General features: G+C 30.7%; 1 pseudogene; it reads right to left on the bottom strand.

The window, feature by feature from the left end:
• Positions 1–287: 287 nt before the first annotated feature.
• LOC111290062 (labd-13Z-ene-9,15,16-triol synthase, chloroplastic-like) lies at positions 288–5293 on the bottom strand (annotated as a pseudogene).
• Between the last annotated feature and the right edge of the window lie 7981 nt (positions 5294–13274).

The raw sequence follows: 13274 nt of genomic DNA, 5'->3' as shown, positions 1-13274 counted from the left end.
TATAATTTAAGATTTATATTTAAACATTATTATTAAATAAGTTTTATATATTATCAATAAATAAAATGATATCATTTTATTAATAAATAAAATTTTAAAAAATATTAATTTTTATATATTTATTTTAAAAAATAATATTTATTTATTAATAAAATAATATCATTTAATTTATTAATAATATATAAATTTTATATATTAATAATATATCAAATATAAATTTTATAATTTATCTTATAAATTTCGATCTATCAAGCTAGGTTAGATAATTACAAAGTTTAATTTCTGACTTACGTTGACATTTTCCCTGCAAGTGGAAGTCTTTGTGCGAATTTGCCTATCTGATACAAAATCCAAATGGAAGACACTGGTATAATTTCTGACACAGTAATCAAAAGGTCTCAAAATTAAAAGTATAAAAGCTATTGGTTTCGATGCAGATTTTGGTTGTTTTTTTCAAAAGCGACTAAAATTTGAGAATAAAAAAAATTATAAATGTTAAAATTTAAAAACATATCAAATTTAATAGAAAGCTCTAATTTCATCTCCATTAATAATCCATTGACGACGTCTTGCTAGTTCCTTATTTTAAATTGTGATGTTGTTTCTTAAAATAAACATGATAGGCTTGTTATCTGCCAGTCTTAAAAAAGGTTTTTTGAATGGTAGGATTCTATATATTTTCTTTTCTTTAACAAGCAAATGGAATAGAGGATATCGGAAGCAATAAAGTTTCAATTCCAAGTTGCCTATAAATTTTTTTCCGGATTTCCATCAATCTTAGGGTTTTTTCGAAAAGAAAATAATATATGTGAACGTAAAAGAATGCACCATTATGATTCGAGAGCTCATAATTACATTGCAGACAGTAGACTTCAGTTGGGAAAGTGGTCGAATTTTTCACCAAAAAATGGATTTCATAGAGATAAAAGCTTCATAGCACAGAGATTGAAATTGAACCAAAATGGAAAAAGAGTTGTAATAAAAAAAGCATATTATTTGGTAAAAAAAAGAGAAAAACAAAAAGTATATTGATTGCGGGTAATGAGAATTTTTAACAGTTAATGAATAACAATAAATTTTATTTGTGTATATTCATTTTACCATCAATAGAACTGTTCATTTAATTTTGAAAAATGAGAGTCTCAAATCTTTCAGAGAAGCCTTATGATTATTTAATTTTATCAAGATTAAAACATGTAAAAAAATCTAAAAAAAGAAATCAAAATTAAATCGCGTAACATAATCAGAACCATGGATTGAATTTTACCTACATGTTTAAATGCTTTTACTATTTATTTCTTCTACATAGAACAGATTTTTAATGGGGTTAATGAGCAATCAATAAAACTTATGGCCTGGGACAGTGACCTCCATTGCATCAATGGGATGGGAGGGGTGCCGTTCGAAGGTCTCATGAAAAAAAAAATGCATTTCTAAAGAAAGAAACATTTTGGTTTATGTTAATGTTTTCTATTTAAAAGAAAAAGCTGAAAGAAGATAAGGAGAGAGAAAAAATATTGGATCGTATTCTTTTCTAAGATTTGCAACTACGGGATGATTTTGATAATTAGAGAGCAATCATTCATTAATTTAAAAATTGTCTAAAATCAACTGTTATAACTTTTAATATATTTTTATTATTGTTTTTCATATATTATGTACCTCTTTTATAAAAATCAAAATATTCACAACGTAAGCTTTCTCCTTAGATCTAAACGAACAAGAGCAAACCGTGTTTTTTTTTTTTTTGTTCTTACCTTTTGATCTATTACTCTATTTCATTCGCAAGTAATTTTTATTTTAAATTTAATATGATATCAGGTTTGATCCTAACTCATTGTCTTTTTTCTCATTATCATTTTTTAAGCTTTTGAATGAACCCTTTTTATTGGCAATAATGTTGCCTATCCCAATATTTTTTTGATGGATTTTTTATCTTTTTACATTTTGAGTTTTAATTTTCAATGTTTATTTAGTTATTCAACTGTCGAGCTCAGAGAGAGTTCATATATTTATTTTACAAAATCGTTCTTACAAAAGTGTAACATCTCCTTCCTCATGTCAGAGCAGAATGGATGGAGCACATTTTTCATAAATTTTCTTTCTTTAATGATCTTTCTTGTAAAAATTCATTAAATTTTGACTTTTATAATTTTTTTTTTTCAAATTGAACACTCTAATTAATTTTTCACATATCAAGTTGAAAGAGAGTATTAGAAAGTATTGATTTCTTAAGATTTCGTAGATGATTCTCATAATTAGAGACAAATCAATAATTAATTTTAAAAAATATGTTTAAAATCAAGTAATCAATCATAATCATTGACATCTTTCATTATTTTTTTCATATATTATTTACATAATTTATATAAATAATGATTTTATGTACTCTAACTTAATAAATATAGTTTTACAACTTTTATATATATATATATATATATATATTTCTAACTTCCAATTTTAGCGTAATTTATCTTTCGAAGTTATTGAATAAATAGTTTGAATAGATCTATCTCAACGTAATAAAATTAATGTACAACTCAACCAACTTTGATAAAATGATTGTAATTAAAAGGATAAATACACATTTAGTTCTTGTATTATATATATTATCAGTTTAGTACTTAACTGACAATTTCATTTTTGCATATTTAATTCTAACTAAAACTTAACACCAACTTGATAAAGGTACTAAAAATCCTAGCCGCTATCGCTGCTTCTATGTGGGCCGTGGCCTTGAATCTCAAAGGCTGACTAGAAATACTATCTTTTATGTTTATACATTAATAACATACCAAACTTCCATATTGAAAATGAAAAAAAAAAAAAAAAACCAAGCTGTATGTTATTAATGTTCTATTTAGATATGATTTTAACAATACCCAATAGATTTTATTTTCGTAAAATATCATCATGGATTTTTAATAATTATATTTTTTAAATTTCAATACTTGAATTCTTTTATGTATATTGTTAATGGTTACATATATGAAATATTATATTTCATATATATTAATTTTTGATAAAATAATAATATATTATATACTAAATTAAAAATTTCAGGTTACACATTTTATTTTAACCTCTTCTAACTTGAAATCCTAGATACATTACTATAATATACATAAATACAAGTATATATATATATATATATCATCACCATTAAGCGTCAACTGCAATTCATAGAGCTCTAAGTTGTACAATCTAGGCGCTGTAATAACAATTAGCGGTGTTAATTTCTCCAACACAATCCCAAGTTTTTCCGTAGTATCCGGTTTTTCACCATCAGGCATTTTCCACTCGAACATATGCAAGAAAGTAGCCAATATGTACATTAACATCCTCTCCCCCGAGCGAAGCCCTGCGCATGTTCGGCTACCAGACCCAAACGGAATATAATGAAAAATTTTCCCTGAATAATCCAAGTTATTAGCATCCCCAATGAAACTCAAAAGGATTGCTCCAAAATTGAGGATCCCTATGCATAGCCCAAGCATTCAAAAAAACCTTAGCACCTTTGGGTATAGTATAGCCGCCCACAGTGCAAGTTTGGGTCGGGCAACGGGGTACCAGCAGTGGAGCTGATGGATGTAGTCTTAATGCTTCCTTTACAACTGCTTGCAAATGAGGCAATTTGTAAATGTGGTATTCTTCAAAAATATTGTTAGCGCCAATCACTTCTGTTAATTCTTCCTGCACTTTCTTCATCGCTTCTGGGTGTAGCATCAGCTCCGCCATTGTCCATTCAAAAGCAGTCGAGGTTGTGTCGGTTCCCGCAATTACAATGTCCTCTTAACGAATTGGAAATGACGGAATGAAAAGATTACTTGGAGTCTGGGACACTTTGAATTTAGTAGAATTTTTGTTTTTTTCGTTTGTTAATGAGAATGGAATTACGAGTTGAAATTAGCTAGGGAGAAACATTACCGCAAGGAGGACTTTCATTTGTGCTCGTGAAAGTGACTGTCCAGGTTCGTCATCTTTGAACTCGAGGAGGAAATCCAAGAAATCCTCATTTAATTTCATTTTTGAACCTTGACCTTTTTCCTCTTTCTTTTTCATTCTTTGATCGATCACGAAATCGAATATTTGCTCTATCCGCTCGGATGCCTTTTTCATATCCCTCTCCAATCCTTATAGATCAAAACGAGCCAGACTCGGGGTGAAATCTGAAATATTTGGTTTTCCCCATATAACAAGGAGTTCTGACACTGCTGCTCGAAACTCAGTATTGATGCCAGAAGCTCCTTTGTCTACTTGAATCGTGCCACCCCAGAACATGTTAGTTATCATGTTGATCACTGTCGAAAACGCCAACGCTCCGACATCAATGGCGTTCGATTCTTCCCTTACACATCTCTAACACTCTTTTTAACCTCATTTTGCCGAAGGGCATAAAAAGCATCAAGGTTTGCTTTACTCTGCATTTCCTGGACAAATATCCTGCACAGCATTCGTTGTCCTGGCCCATAAGGCGAGAATGCAATGTCCTTTCCACCAAAAGAGAAAGCCAATGCTGCAATTGTTGGGTTACGGTTGGCAAATACGATGTCTTGATCATGAACCACCTCTTTTGCCAAGTATGGAGAGCTTATTATCACACATTGTCTCTATCCAAGCGAAAGTTTATAAATTGGATGACCATAAATCTTGGCCAATTCCATCAAAGTTCTGTGAGTGTTTCTACCGAGGATTAGGAGGTAGACCACCAGGGGTAAGCCACGGGGTCCTGGTAGCTGCTTGACCTTTCCTGATCTCCCAGTTTCTTGAACGACCCTGAAAGCAAATAAACAGCTAGGCCTAGTAATAATAATTTAACAAAAACCAGAGCATTATTTGTGGGAACTTCTCTCCTTTGTCAAGAAAGTTTTGAATTGTCATTGCAAAAAAATTTGAAACGAGTAAGAACATATGAATAGTTTATAGAACTCTACAATCTTTTGTATTCTTGATTCTTGAATGAATAAAACTCAAATACAATGCAAATATATATGCAGGAAAATAGAGGTAAGAAATGGCAAGTGTACAGGTAGTATACTACATTAACTCAATTTTAGGCATGAGTTAATGAGAATGATTTTATTTGACTTTGACGATTCTCCTGTTTTTCAACAAAGATTGTTTCTTTGATTGATTTTGCTTCCTTATCAGCCCCCTTCAAGGTGGAAACGGAGTGTAAATGGAGTCTCATCTTGTTGCGAAGGAAAAGAAATGGTGCCCTTGGCAACGACTTGGTTAGGATATCTACTATCTGATGCGAAGATGGCACAAACCGTGTGATGAGATTACCCATGACTACCTTTTCTTGGACGAAATGGTAGTCTATTTCAATAGGCTTTGTCCTAGCATGAAAAAGGGGATTAATGGACATTAGAAGAGCACTAAGATTGTCACAAAATAATTAAGGAGGATGAAGTAAAGGAATGCCAGTGCCGCGTTATAAGAATGTGAGCCAGGTTAATTCAGCAGTAGTCGAGGCCATGGACCTGTATTCTGCTTCTAAACTTGATCGAGTAGCAGTAGGTTGCTTTTTAGAACACCATGAGATTCAGTTTGCACGTAAGAAGACACAAAAATCAATTATGCCTCGTCGTGTCAAGGTGCCTAGTCAGTGTCTAAAAATGCATATAAGGTGAGAGGACTGTGAGATATAAACCGTAAGCCATAGTCTTGTATGCCTTTAAGATAGCGAAAAATTCGCTTGACTACTCTAAGATGTAATTTTGTTGGATTGTTTAAAAATTGACAAACTTTATTTACGCATGTTGAATGTTTGGTCTAGTGAATGGGGTATTGAAGAGCGCAAACAAAACTTTTATAATATGTTGCATCTAATAGGTTTTCTTTAGAGACGTGGGACTTGTCCTTGAGGGTCGTAAGAGTAGCATTAGGAGCACAATCAGCCAGACCAGTGTGATAAAATAGATCCTTAATGTACTTGCTTTGAGAGAGAATAACTCTTCCAGTGAAGTGTTTAACTTCAGCACCTAAAAAGAAACTTAGAGATCCAAGATCTTTTATGGCAAACTCTAAGCTCAATTGATGAATTAGGTTAAAGATGAACAAGTCATTGTTTCTTGTCACCAATATGTCATCTACATAGATAAGAAGCAGAATTGTAACTAAATTTTGATGGTAAACAAATAAAAAAGAAAATACCTTGCTGTAATAGAAACTAAGGTGGAGAAGAAACGGAGTAAACGATCAAACCAAGCTTGGGGGAGCTTACTTTAGACTATAAAGGGACTTGTGAAGAAAGCATATATAATCAGATTTGTGTGGATCCACAAAATCTAAGAGGTTGCTCCATATGCAGGATCTCATTGAGATTTTCATGCAAAAAGGCATTCTTCACATCAAATTATCTCATTGTAATCATTGTTTGAGCTTATTGCAGGTCTTATGCTTGAATGGTTCGACGTGACCTCGATGTAGATTCGCTTAACGATTTATTTTCAAAGCCCATTAAGGGTCAATTATTGGTTGTTAAGCAAAAATCAAAATAAATAATAATAATAATTAATCAAAAAATTAAATTAATTTTAAAAAATTTAAAATTTAAAATTTAAAATTTTAAAAATTTACAAATTTAAAAATTAAGAAATAATGATAATATAAATAAATAAAAGTTAATAAATACAAATCCACAAAACTTGGCCCCAACAAACAAAAATTTGAAAAGCCCAAAAGAAAAGAAAAAGGAGATAGTTAGAGAAAGACAAAATATTAAAAAAAAAAAGAGAGATAGACAGAGAAAGCCCAAAAAATAAAAACAAGAGGAGGAAGCCCAAACTATGAAAAAGAAAGACAGCCCACTTGGTTACATGCATGTAAATCGTGTTAAAAAAATGGATGAGAAGCCATGCATGGGAGGTGAACCATGCACGGGAATTGAAAGCTACGGCAAACATGAATGAAAACGGGAATAAAATTCTGCATGTGCATAGGAGAACAATACATGAGGATAAAAAAGCTGACACAAGAACTGCAGAGAGGACGTGGCAACATGAAGTTACACGGAACAAAAAATTGAAATGAGCGCATGATTTCATGACTGTTTCGTGGGTCCATGAAACTGAAATGAATAGAACTGAAAACAACGAGGGAAGAAAGGGGGCGTGAGGCCGAAAACTGGAAGGCAGCAGCGACAAAACTGGGACTGGGCGAAAGGAAAAAGGGGGGAAAAATAACCAGAAAAATAAGCAAGAAAAAACTGCAGCAACGTGGAAAAAAAACCTGCATCAAAAAACTAAAAAAGAACTGGGCAGGCAGCGAGCTCGGAGGTAAAGGACAGAAGGAGAAAACGCAACGAAAGAGCAGAAGCAAAAAAAAAAAACATATTATAAGGCAGACAAGGAAGACAGCACACGGTAGAAACCAAAAGGAAAAGAAAAAGGAGCAGGTAACCAGGCAGAAAGCACGCGGCAAGGAAACAAGAAGAGGCGTGAAGAGCAGAAAACCAGAGGAGGGACGCGCAGCAGCCAAAAAATAAACTGTAGAGGAAAAATAAAAGAGAGGACAAAAGCAAAAGGTACAACCAGGAAAAAAGAAGGCAGCAGGTGGGTGAGGAAAAGCTCATAAGCAAAAAAAAAAAAAAAACCCAAAGAAATTGGAAGGAAGGAGAGTTTTTGGACAATAGCAAGAAGCAGCAGAAAACAAAAATAAGAAAAAGGAAGCTCTTCAAAGACCAAAAAAAAAAAAAAGCTTAAACGTGAGGAGGAGGGACTGCATATGCATTTCAATGAGAGCTTGATCTGTAATTGCTGATTTTACAAAGGCTATTCAAATAAAACCATCAACTGGTGGGCTTGGACAAGGAGAGATCAAGTTCAGGCTACCTTAGGCGAATCTATTGAGGTGAGGATCTTTAACAAGTTTATTCTCATTGTCTTTTTACGTAAAAATTGTTAAATAAACCCCAAAGCTCCCAACTATTGCATGCTTAGTTTTCTTGGTCCCCTTTCCTTGCGTGTGGACTGCTTGCATGGAACATAAGGTATCCTCAATTGCATGCATGTTGTCGAGGGTGTTCATGTAGGTCTAAATTCTCGGTTTGCCCAACCTTTTTGGTTCATTGTCTTTTGCTCCCTTATTCTTCATGCTTTCGGTTCTAGGTTAAGAATGTGTGTTCTTTATACTTTAACAGTTTCAGGAAAAGAGAAGTCTAGGGAGAGCCATGAGCTCATAGTCGTGGAAAGTTATGAAAGAAATTCCATAGCCTAGGTGCCATGTTTGTAATTTAAGGTGTCCATTACATCGTCATGCAATCTTTCTCCCTTTTGTCTAGCCCAAAATTGAATAAGGAATATTCATGGATGTTAGTCTTCTCTTGGTATAAAGCTATTGTACGGGCTCAGTTAAAGATAAAAGATAATAATAATAATAATAAGATAATAGTATAATAAAAATAATGTTTAAAATAATTAAATATTTTAGGTAAAAAATGATTTTCAAATTTCTGCTTAGATATTGGAGGAAATTTATATTTTATTAATAATAATAATAATAGTAATAATTCTGCATAGATATTAAAAAATATTAAATAATAAAAATTAATTAATAAATGATAATAATAATAATAATAATAAATTTTTTAGCGAAAGAAAAATAAGTAAAAAATATACAAATTCATCTTTTAAAAATCATAAAAAGTAAGCTTGCTTTGAAAATTCCTACAACTGAAACCTTAGAATTGATACTCTAAAACCAAAACTTTAAAATTGAAATTCTAAAATTAAAACCGTAAATAAAACCTCAATATTAAAACCTTAAATAAAACACTAAGATTCGAAACCATAAGTGAAACCTTAACTCTGCTTAGAGGTTGGAGAGTCCATGTGATTTTTTTAATATTCAAAACTTGATTCCTAAATTTGCATTTATCATCATTTGCATAGATCTCATTTTTATATTAATGTTTACACCTATTAAGCACATTTATGTTTATTTTAATTATTGATGCTTAATATTAATTATATCATTCTTCATTTACTGTATAAAGAGTTAAAAAAATAGTTTTAAACAAATAAAATTAAAATAGTATTTCATGAAATATAATTATTGGTACTCTACTTAGATATTAAAGAGTCATCAATAATTATCATTTAGAAAGAGTGTTATTTTATTATTTTTAAAAGAATGTTGTGATAAATTTTAGACGAAAAGATTATCTTTAAAATCTACCTTTATGTCGAAGAATTTAAAGGAGTTTTGTTAATTTAAAGATTTTGATAATATTCCTAAATAAAGATTTTTAACTGATTTTCTTTCTAAAAGAAGAAAGAATTATAATTAAATTTCATATAAAAATAATTTTTGTCAAAAATTATAAATGGCGTATAATTAATTGATACCAATTTTACAAGCGCTGTGGGGATGCTAATCATTTTTTTATATGTAATTGACTCCAAACTTAATCTTATTTTTGTAGATCAAAATTATCTTTCTAATAAACTTTAAACCCATTTTATTGTTTTATTAAAAAGATAAAATTTTTAAATGACCAATCATACCTTAAAAAAGATTGTTGACAATTCTCAAAGTTTTTTACTATTTTAAATTTTTACATCTAGTGATCGAGTCTTCAGAATGATACGTTATGACATTCATGCATAATTTAATGAAGTAAAGAGTTATGACAAGCTGAATTGTAGTGTGGCGAACAACTAGGTTATATGTTTCATCGAAATCAATACCAAAAACTTAGGTAAAACTATGGGTAACTAGGCCAGCCTTGAATTGTTCAATAGAGCCATTCTCACGTTACTTAATGCGACAAATATATTTTGAACTAACAATATTCACATTTTGTGGTTAGGGAACTAATGAACAGGTCTAGTTTGAATGAAGAGCCTTTAATCGCTCTTCTATGGCAGCTGCTTATAGAGAATCCTTCAGTCCAAGATGATGATTTCATGGTTCAACCAATAATGTAACTTATGATAGATAGCATTCATAGTCCTGCAAATGTCTTGGATGTTGCGTATTGTGTTGATGATGAACATAAGTATCACTAACATTATTGTTGATATTGGTATCAATAATAAGACCAGGCATGTCATCACGCAATGTGATTGCTTGTATGTTTATTGGCTCTGTTGTAACCAATGGTTCGTCTTTTTGGGGTGCTTTAATATTAGAAAATATTTCATCATCAGAGTCAAGGGCTGGACTATCATGATTGTTAAGAGATTAACCATTATCTTCATCACAACAAAATCAGTGTTCACAAGAGAAAGTTGTATTGCTAATTATGTCTTCGATTGCACCGTTATAGGATCAATGTCACGTGTGACGTAAACCATTCATCAAGAGTTGGTAATTCAACAAGTTTTAATGGTATAAGAGTTGACTCATCTGGAGATGGTTTACAGAGAAATTTTCCTTCATTAAAGACAACATGCCCTAATATGTAAACTCTTTTTGTTTGAGGCTTGTAACACTGGTAGCCATTGTCAATTGGACTATAACCAATAAACACATATACGTAAGTCTTCTTAACAAATTTATTTCCTCCTTGATGTTTTACATACATAAGTCTTTTTAACAAATTTATTTCCTTCTTGATGTTTTAAATAAATGAAGCATAAGCATCCAAACACTCGCAAGTTTTTATAATTCAGATCTTTATAATATAGCTTAGAGTATAGGGATTGGTTATGTAAAATTGAAGATGGCATCCTGTTAATTAAATAGATAGCTACAAGAAAAGCCTTAATCCATAAGAACAATGGTAGACTAGCATGAAATAACATGGTTAAACCTGTCCTAACAATGTGTCGATGTTTCCTGTCGACCACCCCATTTTGCTCTGGTGGTCGAGCACATGAAATTTGCAACTAAATTTAGCAATTACCAATATGATTAAGGAAATCCAAGGAGTTAAACTCTCTTCCATCACATTAAAAAATTTTGATTTTCTTGTCAAATTGGTTTTTTATTAGTCTCTGAAACTTGTAAAATTATGACTTTTTTTTTTCAAAGGGTATAACTAGGTGAACCTTGAAAAATCATCTATAAAGATAGCATAAAACTGAAAACCTTGATTTGAGGAAATAAGAGCTGGTCCCAGAAGTCACAATGCACCTTTTGTAAATGACAATTAGAAATATTATTATTTAAATTGAAGGGTTATTTACAACTCTTTTCAGATTACAGCTAGCACAGATGGAATGTTTAGTTGGCCAATTTTTGACATCAATGACTTTCTGTCCTTTTAACAAAGATAGAATCTTTGCACTTGGTTGTCCAAGGCATTGATGCCATAAAGAAAATAAACCGCCTTTTTTTTATTGCTAATAAAGCTTATTGAAAACTTGAATCCAAAGCATAAAGTTGTCTTCATTTATACCCTTTCCATTTCGTTCTCTTGTTTTAATTCTTAATAACAAAATCAAATGATGTGAATTCAACAATGCATGAGTTATCAGTAGTCATTTTATTTACTAAAACCAAGTTCTTTTTCAGTTTAAGAACAACGAAAACATTTTTTAAACTTAATTCTCTAATACATGTGTTTTTAGTATGTGTTATATCAAGTTTGTTTCCATTGCCAACATAAATAACCTCATTCCCTCTATATAGTTTTAAATAAGACAACATACCTATATCGTTAATCATGTACGTCGTTGTTCCCAGTCCATGTAAAGAAAATGATCATTGTTGTTCAAAGCAAGAGCTACCAAAGCTTGTGGTAGGTTTTTTTATTGATAGAAATAATCAAGCCTATACTTACAACATGATTCATTTTCCAACAAATTTGGTAAATTGGTCTTTACATTTTTCTTGATGTTGTCTAGCTTTTATTGTCCCTTTTTTCAAGGAGTTATTTTTACTTAAACCTATGTTATTGTAATGATCAGCTAGAGTGAAACCTCTACCTTTCGAATTAAAGCTTTTTCAATTTTCTTTGCTATTTCCACCATACCCTCGTTGGCTAAATAGTGCTTGATTGTATTTAATATAACCTTGTCTTCTTCCTTTTGAGAAGCATGAGTTTGCTCATATCCTTGAAAAGTAAGCACAAATTGGTTAAATGTAGGACAAAGAGGTTTAGTTACATAGCTAGACGAAAGCTTTCGTATTTTGCTCCTAGTGCACATGTAAGTTGGAAAACTTTATCAATATCAGCAACTAGTTTTTTGATGGTTGGAAGATTATAACAGATTGATTTGAATTCTTTTATATAATCGTCTAAAGATCTTGATCCTTTTTTTATGGTCATCAACATGTTTTTCAAAAGACCTTCCTTTTCAATAATAGTTGACAGCAACTATTCTTCCAATGAAATCTATACATTTTAGGCAGTGGTATCTTCTGCAATAGATAGTTGAGCTTCTTCTTTTATTGTGCCAAACAACCATGAAATGAGAAGTCCATCATTTGTTAACCATAAGGTATAACTGAATTTACGATCCTATTTTTAGCAAGGCTTTAGGTTTTTCACCATTTTTTTTAGATGATGAAGCACATCGAGACTACAAGACAGGTGAAAGATTTGGGATTGCTACTTGAGATAGTTTTTGGAGCCTAGTTTGATTGATTAGTTTCTGGAACCTAGTTTGATTAATACCACACTGGCACATTGATGGAATGATTGTATTGTAAGCTTGAGTTCTTCTATGACTAATGAATAAGAGAGTGGAGGAATTGTCATAGAGATGTCAGTCTTACTCATACTTAATTAAAAACTTGATTTTTTACTCGAATGGGGATGAAGATGTGTATTATATTGTGAGTATGAGAATGAGTATGATTTTGAATTTTTATTGGGAATAAGAATGAAATGGATAATATAATACTCGTCTTATACATGTACCTTACATATATATATTTATATATAACAGTAAATAATTTTTTATTAAATAATATAAATTATTATTTTAGATTAATTAGAATTAATATATTTTTTTTGAAAAAAATATATTAATATATATTTATAAAAATTACTTAAATATATAAGATAAAAATGAAAAAGTTAAAAAAATAAATTTTAGTTTTTATTTTTTTAAAAAGCTATAGGTAAAGGGATTATTCATACCCATTAAATACCTATGAAAATGAATATAAAAATAAATTTAAAATACTTATTAGGTATGAATACGAAAATAAATATAATATAAAAATCTAAAAATAATAATGAAAAATACTCTACCTTTTTCATACCTTACCCATAAACATTTTTAGGAATTGGGCTATTTATGCTTATGAATTTCATAGCTCTGAACCATGAAGAACTTTATTATAATCTTTTGTTTTTTTTATTCTTGAATGAA

Source organism: Durio zibethinus, chromosome 11 (assembly GCF_047325235.1).
Source record: "Durio zibethinus cultivar Kanyao isolate XHJ-2024 chromosome 11, ASM4732523v1, whole genome shotgun sequence".
Lineage (NCBI taxonomy): Eukaryota > Viridiplantae > Streptophyta > Magnoliopsida > Malvales > Malvaceae > Durio > Durio zibethinus.
Note: the sequence above shows the minus strand (reverse complement) of the source record. Positions and strands in the feature narration are given on the sequence as shown.